Source organism: Plecotus auritus (genome assembly GCF_963455305.1).
Source record: "Plecotus auritus genome assembly, chromosome: 3".
In the NCBI taxonomy this organism is placed as follows: Eukaryota; Metazoa; Chordata; class Mammalia; order Chiroptera; family Vespertilionidae; genus Plecotus; species Plecotus auritus.
In genome coordinates, this window is record NC_137772.1 from 97,101,797 (window position 1) to 97,120,710 (window position 18,914).

An 18,914-nucleotide genomic window follows, 5' to 3' on the forward strand; every position below is an offset into this window, starting at 1 on the left:
AAGAGTGAAGCCTCTTTAGTGAGATTTCAAAACAAGATTTCTAAAAACTTCAAACTATGAATTATTTGCATAAGCACTACCTAATCACAAAGAAGTGGGGCTATTACAATCCCATCCATGCCTCATGCCCCTTTTTACATTTCTTTCCCTTTTCCTGGGTGCAAGTCTGGTCTTGGCAAGAGGGTTAACCTGACAAAGATTATCTGGTTCACTTACATGTTGCTTCTGTCGTCATCCCCACGGAGCTGCATGTCTCTCGACAGCCAAACCTCCATCCAATCATCTTTGTAACTCCACATGTATCGTCATCCGGGTCCACCCACTTCCTTAGAGGAAGTCCCTTTTTTTGGACTGTCAGCCCACCCACTGGCCACTTCCCTGCTTGCATTTACCTCAGATTATGTAGGTCATCTCATCACTCTCCTACCCACACCCTAAACCAGAGGTGGGCAAACTTTTTGACTCGAGGGCCACAATGGGTTCTTAAACTGGACCGGAGGGCCGGAACAAAAGCATGGATGGAGTGTTTGTGTGAACTAATATAAATTCAAAGTAAAGGAGCGGAGGGGAGAGCAAGAGAACCCTCCGCTCTTTCGGCTCCGCGGGCCGGATAGAACAGCCGAACGGGCTGGATCTGGCCCGTGGGCCATAGTTTGCCCACGGCTGCCCTAAACTCTACCTTGTTGTCATTCTGATGCACCTGCTAGGCCACAGCCCAGCTCTGCACGGATCCAGCTAACTGCAGGCTACCTCTTGCACTGAAGCTGCACAAGAAGATAGCACCAGGCCTGTATGGAGGGATCATGCATCCACCCTCAGCTAGGCCCACAAATGTACCCAGCAAAGCACCATGGCGGGTTCTGCTTCAGTTCTCCACAACTGCTCTTTCGACCTCCTCTCCTTGCTTCCCTCACCTCTGCCCCTAGTTAACTCTCAGAGCTGACTTTGCCTCCTACCATACGAAGCAGCTGGAAGCCTGAGGTGTGAGCTGCCTCACCCTCCCACCAAAATCCCTGTGAGCCTATAGGCCCCATCCTCTCCACATCCTGCTTTCATTGGGGAGAAGTGTCATTCTCCTGTGCAAAGTCAACCCTCCCCTCCACTGTGGAGCCCTGCCTCTCTGCCCATTTCAGGAACCTTCTGTTAATCATTATCTCCTCTCTCTCCTCTGCCTCCAACTGTCCCTTCTTTATTCCCATCATCTTTGAAATATATTTATCTAAATTTCTAAAGTTTTTAGCAATCTTGCTTTGAAATTTCACTAAAGAGGCTTCATTCTTATAATGAAAGACTTAAGAGGAAAAAGACATGCTCAGCTGATCACGCCAGCAAGTTACTAAATACAACTTGGGATTTAGCTTTGAACTCTGATCACACCTGCCATGGACTTTCCATATCCTCCTATATAATAAAAGGGTAATATGCAAATTGTCCCCTCCACCAGGAGTTCAACAGGAGTTTGACCAGGGGCCAGGGCTGGCCTACAACTGCCTGGAGCTCCTTCCCCTGGCTGGCCCCATCCCCAATTGGTCCCCACCTCCCACGTCCCCTCCCCCGAGCTGGTCTGGCCCAATCAGCCCCGATTGGGGTGAGCGGGCCCGACCTCACCCATGCACGAATTCATGCACCTGGCCTCTAGTGATGTAATAATGCTAATGTTTATTAGTGCCATTATGAGAAGTGATCCAAAATATACTTAACTCTCTTAACTAAAAACAAAACAAAATCACCCCTCATCACCTGATTCTTTCTCAGAAATCACACTCTTTGTATATATATTGATTTCAGAGAGGAAGGGAGAGAGATAGAAACATCAATGATGAGAATCATTGATTGGCTGCCTCCTGCACACCCTCCACTGGGGACCGAGCCCACAACACTGGCATGTGCCCTCACTAGGAATTGAATCATGGTCCGTGACCTCCTAGTTCATAGGTTGACATTGAACCTCTGAGCCACACTGGCTGGGCAAGAAATCACACTCTTACTATCTTCTTCCTTTTATAGTCCAGGTTCTTGAAAAAGCCATCTGTATTTTGGGGCTCATTTCCTCACCTCACATTCACTCTTCAACCCACTCCAAACCCACTACCCTACCCCTAAAAATGCTCTCATTAAAGTAGCCAGTAGATGACTTCTGGGTCCCCAAATCCCTGGATGTTTTTTAGTTTGTATCTTCATTGACCTTGAGTCTGTGATGTCACACTTGCTTTTTACCTCCTGCCTTCTGGCTGTCCTTCATGGTCTCCTTTGCCTGTGGTTTCCACCACCTCACCTCATCCCTTAAGTGTCAGACTCCTGCTTCTTGTAGTAGAGTGTCTGTCTGCATTTCTTACTCTTCACACGTGGCAGGTGGTTACTATCCTGATGCTGGTGACGCCAGATTGTCATCTCTCCCCTACATTTAAGTGTTTCTGAATAGCTGTCACCCCTCAGATGTCCCTGAGGCACCTCAAAAGCAACATACCTGGAATTACTGGTAGACTCATCATTCTACCCCCCAACCCTGCTCCTCAGTACAGGACTCCACCATCCATCCAGTGTTCAAAGCAAAAACCCAGGAGTCTTTCTCTTCATCTTCCTATAAATAGTTCACTGTGTCCTGTGGATGTTGACTCCTCAAAGAACTTCTGAATGTCTGAATCTCTGAGTCTCCCTAGTTTCACTTGACACCAGTTGGTTTAAGCCTCCATCATCCCTTATCTGCATTCCTGCTACAGATTCCAAAATGGTTCCCCCCATCCACTTCATTCTCTCACTGTAGCCAGAGGGGTTGTTTAAAATGCAGGTCACTGCATTTCCCCTGCTTAAAATCTGTCAGTCAGCGGGTTTGACAGGCTCCTCCATGGCCAGACTGCTCATCCTACGGTCACTCTGAGCTGGAGCCTGGGGCAGCCTCACCCCACCTTAACCTGATTAAAATTAACCCATCCCCCAAGTCTCCACTTGGGTTACTCCTTCTCAACCCAGACTAGTTAAATTGCCGTGCTGTAAGCTGGCACACCATTCTTGATATGTTTCTCATGGTATTATCATTTCTGTTATTGCTTGTTCAAGGTCTTTCTTCCTCTGACACCCCCCCTCCCCCAATTAGGGACACTCATGTGGTGGCAAAAGCCAACCTGTGCTGCCATGAAGCTATTTATGATCTTTATTTGGCTCACTTAGTATGCCTGGCACATTAACAGGTGCTTAATACATGTTTCTTAAAGTAAAAATTGAACTCAGATGTGGCTAGTCTCACATTAGTAGGAAAACAATTGTGTTAAACTCATTAAAAATAACTCAAGATATGCTTGCCTTTTCAGAAGTTACTTGTTAAGAGAGAGAAAAAAATTCTAATTGACTGAATTTAATGGAAACAAACCACGGGGAGTAAAGACATTTGGGCCATTTGATGAAAGGCATTGGAAGTCTACTTGATTTGTTCTCCCAGCTGCTGACTTTCCCCCAGATTCTTCCACTCAATGTCTGAAGACTGGGTTTTTCCCCATAGCAAGGTGTGTGTGTAGGTGTGTGTGTGAGGGGAGGGCGGGGGGTGGGCAGACACTGGGAAGAGGCAGAATAGGAAGTGGTTCTCTCAGCATCCACGCTGAGGGTGGTCAGGGGCTCCCCTGTGGGGCTGTAGCCACCAGATACAACTGGAAGCAGTACCTGGAGAGGCTAAATGACCCCGGAGACCCCAATAGTGGCTCTGACTCCGGCTGATCAGTGAAACTTATGCTAGTGATAGGAACCTCCATGTCTTCCCATGTTTTTAGTATAAAAATATATGATTGAATCAAGTTCTCATAATAATTTTCCATTTCAATTGACAGCTCTCAACAGTAAAGACTGCCCTTTTTGTTGTTGTTAATCCTCACTCAAGGATATTTTTCTCTTTTTTAAAAATTTATTTTTTTTAAATTTTTATTGTTGAAAGTATTACATATTGTTGAAAGTATTACATCCACTCCCCTCCCATTAACCCCCTAATTGTCCTGCCCCAGGCTTTCACCATCTAATAGTCCTTGTCTATGGGTTATGCATATGTACATACAAGGTCTTTGGTTGATTACCTCCCACCCACCCACCCTCCCCTGCCTTCCCTCTGACATTCTGCATTCTGTTCCATGCTTCCATATCTCTGGATTCTCTCTGTTCATCAGTTTGTTACTTAGATTCCACATATGAGTGAGATCATGTGATACTTGTCTTTCTCTGACTGGCTCATTTTGCTTAGCAAATACTCTCCAGGTCTCTCCATGCTGTCTCAAAGGGTAAGAGAGTCTTCTGTTTACTGCTGCATAGTATTCCATGGTATTCATGTACCACAGCTTTTTTATCCATTCATCTACTGATGAGCACTTGGGCTGTTTCCAGATCTTAGCTATTGTAAATAGTGCTGCTATGAACATAGGGGTGCATATATCCTTTCTGATTGGTGTTTCAGGTTTCTTAGGATATATTCCTAGAAGTGCGATCACTGGGTCAAATGGCAGTTACATTTTTAATTTTTTAAGGAAACACTATACCGTTTTCCATAGTGGCTGCACCAGTCTGCATTCCCATAAGCAGTGTAGCAGGGTTCCCTTTTCTCCATATCCTCACCAGCACTTGTCATTTGCTGATTTGCCGATGGTAGCCATTCTGACACATGTGATGTGATACCTCATTGTCATTTTAATTTTCATCTCTCTGATGATTAGTGACTGAACATTTTTTCATATATCTCTTTTTTATTTTTATTTTTGTAAACATACTTTTATTGATTTCAGAGAGGAAGGGAGATGGGGAGAGAGATAGAAACATCAGTGATGAAAGAATCATTGATCGGCTGCCTCCCGCACACCCCCGCACTGGGAATCAAGCACACAACCCAGTCATGTGCTCTTGGCCAAAATCGAACCTAGGACCCTTCAATCTGCATGCCAATGCTCTATCCACCGAGCCACACCAGCCAGGGCTCTCTTGGCCATCTGTATGTCCACCTTGGAAAGTGTCTATTTAGGTCTTTTGTCCATTTTTAATTGGATTGTTTGTCTTCCTTTTATTAACTTGTATGAGTTCCTTATATATTTTGGAAATTAACCACGTATCAGATGTATCATTGCCAAATATGTTCTCCCTATAGTGGACTCCCTTGTTATTTTGTTTGATAGTTTCTTTTGCTGTGCAGAAGCTTTTTATTTTGATATAGTCCCATTTGTTTATTTTCTCCTTAGTTTCCTTTGCCCTAGGAGATATATCGGCAAACATATTGCTGTGAAAGATATCTGAGATTTTGCTGCCTATGGTTTCTTCTAAGATTTTTATGGTTTCACGACTTATATTTAAGTCTTTTATTCATTTAGAGTTCATTCTTGTGTATGTTATAAGTTGGTGGTCTAGTTTCATTTTTTTACATATATCTGTCCAGTTTTCCCAACACCATTTATTGAAGAGACTATCTTTACTCCATTATATGCACTTGCCTCCTTTGTCAAATATTAATTGAGCATAATGGCTTGGGTTGATTTCTGGAGTCTTTGTTCTGTTCCTGTGCCAGTACCAAGCTATTTTGATTACAGTGGCTTTGTAGTATAACTTGATATCTTGTATTGTGATCCCTCCCTCTTTATTCTTCTTTCTGAAGATCGCTGCAACTATCTGGGGTTATTTTGGTTTCATATAAATTTTTGGAGTATTTGTTCTAGCTCTGTGAAATATGCCATTGGCATTTTAATAGGGATTGCATTGAATCTATAATTGCTTTGGGTAGTATGGCCATTTTAATTCTACCAATCCATGAACATGATATATTCAGCCATTTGTTTATATCTTCCTCTATCTCTTTTTTAACTTCCTATAGTTTTCCTAATACAGGTCTTTTCCCTCGTTGGTTAAGTTTATTCCTAAGTATCTTAATTTTTTTTTGTTGATGTGATTTTTAAAAAGTTTTTTCTTTCTGAGAGTTCATTATTCTATATAATAAAAGCCTAATATGCAAATTGTTCAACTGGGAGTTCGACTGCTCGCTATGATGTGCGCTGACCACCAGGGGGCGGTGCAGAACATGGCGAGTGTCAGTGATGCGGTGCTGGCAGCGAGCGGCAGTGGAGGTGCTGCCGGCCCCAATGGGCCCCGATGAGAGTGGGACCGTGGTGGGATGGTGGAGTAGGTGAGCGGGCGGCACCAGGCCAAGGCAGGGTGCCAGGTAGGGGTGGTGGGGCTGTAGGGCTGCAAGGCTGGGGGCGTGAGCTGGGGCTGTGAGCCTGGGGGCGCAATCTGGGGCCTGATCCCCGCAGGCCACCCCAAGAAACTCCACCCATGAACGAATTCGTGCACCGGGCCTCTAGTTGGTGTATAAAAATGCCATTGATTTCTGGGTGTTAATTTTGTATACTGCTACGTTGCCATATTCATTTATTAAATCTAGTAGTTCTTTGGTGGAGTCTTTAGGGTTTTCTATGTACAATATCATGTCATCTGTGAATAATGACAGTTTTACTTCCTCCTTTCCAATTTGGGTGCTTTTTTTTTTTTTTTTTTTCCCTGTCTGATCACTGTGGCTATGACTTTGGAGAATATTTTTTCTATTGATTTTTAGAGAGAGTAGAAAGAAGAGAGGGAGGGAACAAAGGCAGCAGGGAGGGAGAGAGAGAGAGAAAGACCTAAATGTGAGAGAGATGCATTGATTGGTTGCCTCCCACATGTGCCCCGAGCAGGGCCTGGGATTATACCTGCAACCCAAGTATGTGCCCTTGACTAAGAATCGAACCTGTGACCCTTCCATGCATGGGTTGACACTCTAACCAATTAGCCACACAGGCCACGGCAAGACTGTCTTTTTTTGAATAATGGCATCATTCAGGGACCCCATTGAACTTATGGTGACTTATGTGAGCCACTGACTCTACTGAATTTCTTATTTGTTCCTTTTGAAAATGGAATAATAATGTGTTTTATATGTTTGTCTCTTTGTGCAAATATGTCTTAGGACCTTAAGATACTATGTAAATAACAATGTACAGCAAATATATAATAGATGTTGCAAAAATGATTATCATCATTTATCCTACTTAGTGTGAAAGTTTATATTTTCTCTGCAGAACTATTAATATGTGTGATTATGAGATGCTGCCCCAGATTTTGCTAGGGGAGTGTTAGTAATATATGGCACAGGCACTCTAGTAACTTACAAAAATCTAAATTGAGAAATTCTAAATTTTGAACACATCTGCCTCAAAGTTTTCCACCAGGGAGTGTGGGCCCTGTCTCTCAAGGCACAAAATATATTTAAGGCAAAGTTAGAATTAATAAGAAAGGGTATAAATTCATATTTACATAGTATTTTTGGGGGGCTAATAAAAATAATGTATAGTTAACAGTTTCTTGATAATTTAAAATTTTTGACCATATTGTGTCTCTGATTAGCTGGGGTTGCTTTTCCTTCATAATGACTGAACAATAGCTTTTAGCCAAGAATAGTAGTAATTATCTCTGTCATTTTGTTCTTATTTTCAGGTGCTTGCAATAATAGTATTATTTTTACTTCTTTCCAGAATCTTCTTAAGCCACTTGTCTACCTTGTGAATTAGTTTACCTAAAATTAGAAAATACAATTTAAAAATTTCATATTAGCAGACTGTTGCATGCTTTAATACTCTATAATTCTCTGAAAATGAATGAACCAGTAAACCCTTTCACCTAGTAGAACTCCTATTCTTCCTTTGGGATTCCTTTACGATATCTGACATAGTGTTTGTGACCATCTAGCATTAAAAAAACTCACATTGATATAGTGATTTCTGTCTTAAGTGCTTTCTGAGTGTTAACCCATTTAATTCACATAACAACCCTAAGAGTTAGGTTTATTATATTGTCAATTTTAAAGGTGAAGAAATGGAGGCACAGAAAGGTTAAATAATTTGCCTAACATCAATGGTGGCTAAGTGGCTTAGACTAGCTTGAGACTTCGCTTTTCCACTATACTTACTGCCTCTTATACAATCACCTGTTAATTCAGGTATTTAACAGTATAAAGCTCTTAAATTGAAAAATAGTTCTGATATTTTTCTCCTCGCCTTGCTGGTTCACCTTGTGCTGTTCAGCACTCTTAAGGACATGTAACTCACTTTGGAGTCATTTGGCCCAGGCATAAGCACAATTGATTCAATGAGTGATTCACCGTGGAAGGTCTGTGCATGGAAGTTCTGAACTGCTTATTCAGGTGCCTTTGCTCCTACTGCTTTTAGCTACTCATTTGTCTATAAGCATTCTTTGTTAGTTACCTTAGTCTCTTGAGCAAAATGTCTTGCAGATGTGAATATTTCAGAGGCTGTATTACTTCAGACAGTGTTCGGGGTGGAAACAAATCTCCCTTCCCCTGTTCCAGACAAATTTTGCTCATTTAGAATTAATATTCTCTAGAGTGGCCAGAAAGACATTTGTCCTGGCCGAACAGGTTTGTTATGTAGTGTGAATACATGTATGGACAAAACAAAACAGCCTTTCATTTATGAAGTAAGATTTTTGGAATATTGGTAATCTTGCTTTTTATTTCTAAAACATGAACTATAGTTATCTAATGAGTTTCCATTTTGCCAAGTATTTTCCTCAAAGTTATTAGCAGAAATCTGCAGGGAATAGGCAGAGTTACTTAAGGCATTTAAAAAAATTTGCCTGATTAAATTTGTTAATTGCTTTATTTGAATGGTTTCCTACTTCATGTTTGAGTAATTTGGTTTAGAAATAAAAAGGCATAAAACTTAGCTTAAATATTTATTTTTTTATTGTTGATTATCCTCCAAGCCATGATTTTACTTTTCAAGGGAAAAAGACAAAACATTTCAAAATGAGATTTTTGACATTAAGATTCATGCTTTTATTAAAACTTTGTTTTTTTCCTGGCCCCCATTAATGAAATTTTTAGTTTGACAAATGACTTTATGTATTTAAATAAGTTATATTTATGTGAAGTATAGAAGAGTTTAAAAAGGCTAACATAAGGACTTAGCTTTTGTTATATCTACCTTTAGTGGTCTTAAATGTGAGCACAAGAAAAGGATAAACTATACATTGACTTAATTTTCAATTTAGATTTCACAGTAGTGGAATTATCAGTAGATTTTTCAAAAATAAGTCACAATTCTTTAACTTGAGATACTTTAATATCAGATTCCCGAAGCTTTGGAAGTGCTTCGGGCTTAGTGTCTGAACAGCTCTGAAGCTTGAGGCCAAAGCTGGCTCCTTGTTCTGCCATTTGAGGAGCTGTAGTGTGATTCGGGAGGCACAGAACCAATATCGTGTTCTGTTGAACCTCTGGATGGAACATAATTACCACACCTCAGTTTATGTTGGTCCAAGATACTGGTTTGTAATGTTCCTACTCTTGTGTAATCCAAGAGACTTTTAATTGCTGTAAAGAACTCATATTCCATGACTCATTCCAAAGATTGAGCCACTTGGCTCACCTGAGAATGTGTCTGCCTTACACACTCTCCATTTTTTTTTTCTTTGTAGTGCTTTGTGTTCCTTTGACTGTATTGTGAGACTTTGCTCATAAAGGATGAAGAGAGATCTTTATGCAGAGAATGTTTTGGAGCCTATTGTTGGCATGACTAGTTCCCTAGGCTGCTGGGTCTTAGGGTTGGATGGATGCTGATAGAGAAGGAGCTTAGGGTAATTTTTTATAGGGGACTATTCAATTATTCTATCTGGTAGTGATTGCATATGTGCTTGGAAGAGAAGTTTGCATTTATCAGTCAATAATAACTGTTCTGGGAGTGTTTTTTATGTATTTTGAAGCTCTGGTGTTAGGTATATCCCCATTCACAGGGTTGTTAAAGCTTAAAGCTCTTTGCTGAGTTCACACTTTTATCATTATGTGATGTCCTTCTTTATCACAGATAATATTCCTTGTTCTGCAATCTATATTGTCTGATGTTAATATAGATGCTCCAGTTTTTCTATTTCTTAAAATCTTTTTAAAATTAAACTTATTGGGGAGACATTGGTTAATAAGATTATATAGGTTTCAAGTGTACAACTCTATAATGTATCATCTGTATGTTGCATTGTGTGCCCACCACCCAAAGTCAAATCATCTTCTGGTACCATATATTTGACCCACTTTACCCTTTACTATCCCCCCACTGTTCTTCCCTCAGGAAACCACCATACTGTTATCTGTGTCTATGAGTTTCCATTTTATATTCCACATAAAGTGAAATCAGATGGTTCTTATCTTTTGCTGACTGAATTATTTCACTTAGCATGATATTCTCAAGGTCCATCTATGTTGTTGCAAATGGCAGTATTTCATCTTTTTTTTATGGCTGAGCAGAATTCCATTGTACATATGTACCACATCTTTTTAAAAAAATGTTTTCATTGATTTCAGAGCGAGGAAAGTAGAGGGGAAATAGAGATAGAAACATCAATGATGAGAGAGAATCATCGATTGGCTGCCTACTGCACCCCCCGCCCCCAACCAAGGATGGAGCCCACAACTTGGGCATGTGCCCTGTCCAGGAATCCAATTGTGACCTCCTGGTTCATGGGTCGATGCTCAACTACTGAGCAACACTGGCCAGGCTTCTTTATCAAATCATTTATCAAAGGACACTTTGGTTGTTTCCATGTCTTGGCCACTGTGAATAATTCTGCAGTGAACATAGAGGTACATATATCTTTGAGAATAAATGTTTTCAAAATTTTTGTTAGATACCCCGAAAAGGGATTGCTGGGTCATATTGTAACTCTATTCTTATTTTTTTAAGAAACCTCCATACTGTTTTCCATAGTGGCTGTACCAGTTTAAATTCCTACCAACAATGAAGGAGAATTTCTTTTTCTCCACAAGCTCTCCAACACTTATTATTAGATGTCTTGTATATAATAGCCATTCTCATAGGTGGGAGGTGGTATCTCATTGTAGTTTCGGTTTGCATTTCCCTAATAGCTGTGAAGTTGAGCATCTTTTCATGTATCTATTGGCCATTTGTATGTCTTATTGGAAGAAGTGTCTGTTGTGTACAAATACAGTTTTCTTTTGATTAATATTCACAAGGTATAATTCCATCCTTTTACTTTTAAGCTATTTATATATTTATATTTAAAGTTTCTTTTAAATAAAATATAGTTGGGTCATACTTTTTTAACCCAATCTCAAAATCTCTCTTTTAGGTGATATATTTTTATTATTTACATTTAGTGTAATCATTACATAGTTAGATTAAGATCTATTATCTTGCTAGTTTTATATTTATTTGATCATTTTTTTTTTGTTTTTAAATGTTTTTTTCTCTATTCTTTTGGATTAATTGAATTTTTAAAATGATTTACTTAAACTGCACTATTGTTTTGTTTATAATTGTTTATACCTTAAAATGCTTTTTAGTGATTGTCTTAAAGTTTACAGTATACATCAAATTACTCTCAGTCTGCCTTCAGATAATTTTATTTTGCTTCACATGTAGTATACACTCCCACTCATCCTTCCCATTCTTTTTTTTGATTGTTGTCATACACTTTATATAGGCTATAAACACATAATGCATTATTACTATTTTGCTTTAGACTATCAATTATATTTAAAGCATTTAAAAATTAAAAAATGAATTTTATCTTTATAAATGCCATTTCCGGCACACTCTTATGTTTTTTATATAGATGAAAGTTTTTGTCTGGTATCATATTCTTTCTGTCTGAAGGATTTTCTTCTCCTTTTTCTATCTTTTTTTTTTTGGCTTTTTAGTTTATTTTTGACAGTTAAACAGAGCTTAAATCATCATTCCAATTTAAAGTTAATGATTGCCTTATATACCATAGATAGATTATTAATTCCACAAATATTGAATACATTAGAAAAAGATAATAGTGGAAAATACTAGAAGAAAGGGGAGTAATACCTGTGAGGGAAGTCTTTTATTTCTAAAACTAGGGAGGAAAGATCACAATAGACAGCTAAATTACACAAAACTCCAAGTGGGTATTCAAACATCTAAAAAGAGGATATATTTTTTTAAATATATTTTATTGATTTTTTACAGAGAGGAAGGGAGAAGGATAGAGAGTTAGAAACATTGATCAGCTGCCTCCTGCACACTCCCCACTGGGTATGTGCCCGCAACCAAGATACATGCCCTTGACCGGAATCGAACCTGGGACCCTTGAGTCCGCAGGCCGACACTCTATCCACTGAGCCAAACCGGTCAGGGCTAAAAAGAGGATATTTAATAGCAAAAGTATAAAATTGCTCTTCTAGGGCTTTTAGTAATTTGAGGAGTCAAATATTCATTATATCAAACTATATTTTTTAAAATTTTGTATTTGTTTCAAGTGTACAGTATAATGGTTAGACAATTATATAATTCAATAAGTGATCCTCCTGATAATTCTAGTATTCACCTAGCTGGCATCATACATAGTTATTACAATATTATTGTCTATAATACATATACTGTACTGTACACCCCCATGACTATTTTGTAACTTCTTACTCCCTTCACCTTTTGTATCCATCTCCGCTGCCCCTCTCTCAGTTTGTTCACTGTATCTATAAATCTGTTTCTGTTTTGTTTGTTCATTTATTTTGTTCTTTAGATTCCACATATAAGTGAAATCATAGAATATTTGTCTTTTTCTGTCTGACTTATTTTAGAAACTTAGCATAATATCCTCATGGTCCATCCATGTTTTCACAAGTATTATTGTTTGTGACAAAATGGTAACATTTTTTAAAAGACCAATATCCCTTTACATATAATCTATTTTCTTTATCCAATCACCTATTGATGGGCACTTCGTCGCTTCCATATCTTGGCTATTGCAATAATGCTGCAATGAACATAGGGAGGAATATAACTTTTCAAATTAGTGTTTTGGATTTCTTTAGATATATTCCCAAAAGTGGAATTGCTGGGTTATAATGTAATTCTAGTTTTAGTTTTATGAGTAACCTCCACACTGTTTTCCTTAGTGGCCGCAACCATTTTGCAATGCCACCAACACAGAACCAGAGTTCCCTCTTCTCCACATCTTACCAATACTTGCTGTAAGTTGGTGGTCTAGTTTCATTTTTTTTTCCATGTATCTGTCCAATTTTCTCAACACTATTTATTGAAGAGACTGTCTTTAATCCATTATATGCTCTTGCCTCCTTTATCAAACATTAATTGGCTTGGGTCGATTTCTGGGATCTCTGTTCTGTTCCATTGGTCTACATGTCTGTTCTTAAGCCAGTACCAGGCTGTTTTGAGCACAGTGGCTTTGTAGTATAACTTGATATCTGGTATTGTGATCCCTCCAACTTTGTTCTTCTTTCTCAAGATTGCTGCGACTATTCGGGGTCTTTTTTGGTTCCATATGATAACCCATTTTTGGTTCTGTTCTGAGTTTGCTGTCTTGTGAAATTGAACAATGAGTTCACAGACAAAGAGGTAAATGAAAGCAAAGTTTGTTGAGAGATAGCAGGGAGGAACCCAAATGGGTTGCTGTGGGAGCTCTCTTTCTAGGGGCAGATATATGCCCTGCTGGCTTCTGATTAGTTCTTTCAAAGAAATCTGCCTAGCAACATTCATATATTTTAAAGCTCGTCTCCCAGTTGTGCTTCCTTCCCGTCCAGCTGGGTTGCCTTATTATTCCACCAGCTGGGTTCAGTTTTAGGTTACTTTGTTTTTCTCTTTGTGATTTTTCTTAGAATGATGCAGTCAGCAAGCTGCATGCTGTCCACATCTGCAAGGTCCTGATATTATTGGACTTACCCATTTTTCTTCCCTTCATGTAGTCCCATCCCTGGCTATCTAGCCCTCTTCTATCTCCTCACATATAAGTTTTTGGAGTGTTTGTTCTAGATCTGTGAAATATGCCATTGGTATTTTAATATGGATTGCATTGACTCTATAGATTTGTTGGGTAGTATGGACATTTTAATGATGTTCATTCTACCAATCCATGAACACAGTATATTCATCCATTTCTTTATATCTTCCCCTCTCTCTCTTTTTCAATATCCTATAATTTTCTAAGTACAGGTCTTTTACTTCCTTGGTTAAGTTTATTCTTAAGTTATCTTATTTTTTGTTGTTGTTGTTGCAATGGTAAATGGGATTGTTTTATTCATTTCTCTTTCTGAGAGTTCATTATTGGTGTATAAAAATGCCTTCAATTTCTAGGTATTAAATTTGTATTCTGCTATGTTGCAAAATTCATTTATTAAATCTAGTAGTTTTTTGGTGGAGTTTTTAGGGTTTTCTATGTACAATATTATGTCACCGGCAAATAATGACAGTTTTACTACCTCCTTTCCAATTTGGATGCCTTTTATTTCTTCTTGTCTGATCGATGTGGCTAGGACTTACAGTACTATGTTGAATAAGAGTGGTGAAAGTGAACATCCTTGTCTTGTTCCTGTTTGTAGGGGTAATAGTTTTAGTTTTTTCCCACCAAGTATGATATCAGCTGTAGGTTTGTCATATATGGCCTTTATTATGTTGAGATATGATCACTCTATTCCCACTTTGCTGAGAGTTTGTTTTTTTTAAATAAAAAATAGGGTTTGGGTTTTGTTGAATGCTTTTTCTGCATCAATTGATATGATCATGTGATTTTTGTCTTCCAATTTGTTTATGTGATGTATCACATTTATTGATTTGTGAATATAGTATCAGCCTTGCATCCCTCAAATAAATCCCACTTGATCATGGTGTCTGATCTTTTTAATGTATTGCTGGATTCAATTTGCTAATATTCTGTTGAGGATTTTAGCATCTCTGTTCATCAGGGATATTGGCCTGTAATTCTCTTTCTTTGTAGTGTCTTTATCTGGTTTTGGAATTAGGATAATGCTGGTCATAAAAAAAGCTTAGAACTATTCCTTCCTCTTGGATTTTTTTGGAATAGTTTGAGGATAGTTGTTAGTTCTTTGAATGTTTGGTAGAACTCACCTGTGAAACCATCCAGATCAGGGCTTTTGTTTGATGGGAGTTATTATTATTATTATTATTATTATTATTATTGCTTCAATTTCATCAGTGGTTATCAACCTATTCAGGTTTTCTGATTCTTCCTGATTGAGATTTGGAAAATCATGTTTTTCTAGGAATATGTATATTTTGTCCAGGTTGTCCAACTTGTTAGAATATAGTTGTTCATAGTATTTTTTTTCCAGATTAATTTTTTTAAAATAAATCTTTATTCAGATTATTATAATTGTTTCTCCCTTTTCCCCCCATAGCTCCCCTCCACCCGGTTCCCACCCCACCTTCTGCCCTTACCTCCCCCCACACTGTTCTCATCTATAGGTGTATGATTTTTGTCCAGTCTCTTCCTGAACCCCCCCCATACCCCTTTCCCCCTGAGAATTATCAGTCCACTCCCTTTCTATGCCCCTGATTCTATTATATTCACCAGATTATTCTGTTCCTCATGTTTTTAATTCACTTGATTTTTAGGTTCACTTGTTGATAGATATGTATTTGTTGTCACTTTGTTGTTCATAATTTTTCTCTTTACTTTTTTCTTCTTCCTCTTCTTTAAGAATACCTTTCAGCATTTCATATAATACTGGTTTGGTGGTGATGAACTCCTTTAGCTTTTTCTTATCTGTGAAGCTCTTTATCTGACCTTCAATTCTGAATGATAGCTTTGCTGGGTAGAGTAATCTTGGTTGTAGGTTCTTGCTATTCATTACTTTGAAAATTTCTTGCCACTCCCTTCTGGCCTGCATAGTTTCTGTTGAGAAATCAGCTGACAATCATATGGGTGCTCCCTTGTAGGTAATTAACTGTTTTTCTCTTGCTGCTTTTAAGATTCTCTCTTTGTCTTTTGCTCTTGGCATTTTAATTATGATGTGTCTTGGTGTGGTCCTCTTTGGATTCCTTTTGTTTGGGGTTCTGTGTGCTTCCTGGACTTGTAAGTCTATTTCTTTCACCAGGTGGGGGAAGTTTTCAGTTATTATTTCTTCAAATAGGTTTTCAGTATCTTGCTCTCTCTCTTCTTCTGGCACCCCCATAATTCTGATGTTGGTACGCTTGAAGTTGTCCCAGAGGCTTCTTACACTATCTTCAATTTTTTGGATTCTTTTGTCTTTTTGCTTTTCTGGTTGAGTGTTTTTTGCTTCTTTGTATTTCAATTCTTTGACTTGATTCTTGTGTTCCTCTAGTCTGTTGTTGGGTCTCTGTATAATATTTTTTATTTCAGTCAGTGTATGTCTAATTTCTAGTTGGTCCTTTTTCATATCTTCTAGGGTCTCATTATATTTATCGGCCTTTTCTAGGATATTCTTGAAAAGCCTTATAACCGTGGTTTTGAACTCTATATCCAGTCGTTTGTTTTCCTCCATTTCTTTCATTTGTGATCTGTTTCTTTGACGCCACATTTTCACTGCTTCCCTGAGTTGGTAGGGTAGATTTGTGTGCTAGGTTTCCTATATGGCCCAGTGGGTCGGCCTCCCCAGTTAACCTGAGGTGGACACTCTTGGTGCACCCCTTTGTGGACTGTGTGTACAGCCTTGTTGTAGTTAAGTCTTGATTGTTGTTGGTATCACTGGGAGGAATTGACCTCCAGGCCAGTTGGCTGTAAGGATCAGCTGTGTCTACGCTGGGAGAAGTTGGGTGCTGGAGACAGCCTTATAGGGTTAGACTTGCCAAATTGCAATAGCCTCTGTGCTCAGCTTGGATGGGGTGGAGTCTCAGGGCGGAGCAGACAGTCTTGGCTCCCTGTCAGCCTTGCCCTTGCACGCGCGCGCCTGCAGACCTCTGCCTTCCCCGGCTCCCGAGTCTCCACCCGAGAGTCCAGATTCCCCCCCGTAAGAGCGTGGGTCCCCAGGGGCTCGCCTGGAACTGGGGTTCAGTGCAGTCAGGAGCTTCCGACTCCCTTCTGCTAGGGAAAGCCTGTGGCAACCTCCGCAGCCTTGTGCACACTGGCGCATGCGCCTCCAGACCCCTGCCTGCCCCTGCCTGCCGGGGCTCCCCCGGGTCTCCCCTGGGTCTCCCCCGGGTCTCCGAGTCTCCAGGTGCCTTTCTCTCTACCTGACAGTCCAGACTCCCCCTGTATGAGCCTGGGTCCACAGGGTTTTGCCTGGGACTGGGGTTCAGTGCAGTCAGAACTGGGGTTCAGTGCGGTCAGGGGCTTCCTTCTCCCTTCCGCCAGAGAAAGTCAGCCAGGCTCTCAGCCGCCCTTCCTCTCTGCGCACACAAAGACCCTTTGCTGTACCTCCAATTCTCTGTGAGCTTTTCTCTTTCCTTTTAGTTGTAGAATTTTCACTCAGCCAGCTTTCCTGTGGTTCTAGATGGTGTCCAATCTGTCTTTTAGTTGTAGTTTTGAAATTGTTGTGCAAGGCAGCAGTTTAGGTGCTTACCTATGCCGCCATCTTGGTTTCTCTGTTCATAGTATTTCTTAACAATCCTTTGTATTTCTGGGAGGTCAGTTGTTACTTCACCTCTTTTGTTTCTGATTTTGTTTATTTGCGTCCTCTCTTTTTGTTTCTTGATGAGTCTGGCTAAAGGTTCATCAATCTTGTTTATCTTTTCAAAGAACCATCTCTTGATTTTAATGATCTTTTGTATTTTATTATTATCTATGTCATTTATACCTATTCTGATCTTTATTATTTTCTTCCTTCTACTTACTCTGAGCTTTTCTTGTTGTTTGCTTTCTAATACTTTAAGTTGTAGGGTTAGTTTATTAGAAGTTTTTCTTGTTTTTTTGAGGTAGGCCTGTAATGCTATTGAAAAGGAATTTTTGGACTGGAACCCCAATTCTTTGTCCACCGGAATTGAAGAATGAATCCATGAACAGAAAGTGGTATAGCAAAGATGGAGATTTATTGAAGAACAAGTACAGACTCCCACATGGGGAGAGGGAAGGAGTCCCACAGAATGGACTCCCATGTAGGGAGGGGGAAAAAGTCCCACTGAGTTCTTTTTCCTATGTCTTATAAAGGCTGCAGAACCTGGATCCTTGATATCCCCTCTGATTGGTCACTATTCCCTTAGACTGGTTACTATAGTAACTCCTGGGCTCAAAGGTCGAACCTCACATGTGAGGTTCTTCCCCACTCCCCACCTTCCTTATTGTTTTTCTATTCCCTTTGGGCTTTCTTTTTCTCTTTCTGAATGAAGGGCTTCCTTCTCTTTATTTTGTAAATATAGACCTTTTGCTGTTTCCAGCTCCCTCATTCTATGGAAATGTACCTGTTGCAGCTTTTCAGCTTCCCTATTCTATGGAAATATACCTTCTGCTGCTCTGCAGCCCTGTGCTTCCTCCATGTTCCCCTCAATTTCCAAAAATTTCTAAAGTTTCCTAAACCTGTCCTATTTTACCCCTAAAATTCCTGTTTCACTCTGAACTTCCCTTGTCAGGACTGCTTTTTCTGTTTCCCATAGATTTGGGGTTGCTGTGTGTTCATTTTCATTTGTTTCCACAAAGTTTTTAAAAATTTCTTCCTTGATCTCTTTGGTAATGTATTCATTGTTTAATAACATGCTATTTAACCTTCATGTGTTTGAATGCTGTTTGAGTGTTTTTATTGTAGTTGATTCTAATTTCATGCCATTGTGACCTGAGAAGATGCTTGATATGACTTTAATGTTGAACTTGTAGAGACTTAGTTTGTGTCCTAACATGTGGTCTATCTTTGAAAATGTTCCATGTGCACTGAGAAGAATGTCTATTCTGTAGCTTTGGGGTGGAATGTTCTGAAGATGTCAATTAGTTCCATCTGATCTAGTGTGTCATTTAGAGTTGCTGTTTCCTTGTTGATTTTTTGTATAGAAGTTCTATCCAGTGATGTCAGTGGGGTGTTAAAGTCCTCTACAACGATTGTATTATTGTCGCTCTCTCCCTTAAAATCCTCCAGAAGTTTTTTTTTTTTTAATATATATTTGGGTGGTCCTGTACTGGGTACATATATGTTTACCAGAGTTATATCCTCTTGTTTATTGAACCCT

General features: G+C 39.3%; 1 protein-coding gene across 3 annotated transcripts in view; it reads left to right on the forward strand.

Annotated features, from left to right (window-relative positions):
- The window catches only part of THSD1 (thrombospondin type 1 domain containing 1), a 58,656-nt gene that overhangs the window by 12,180 nt on the left and 27,562 nt on the right, over nucleotides 1-18,914 (forward strand). The gene's annotated exons all lie outside the window — the stretch shown is intronic.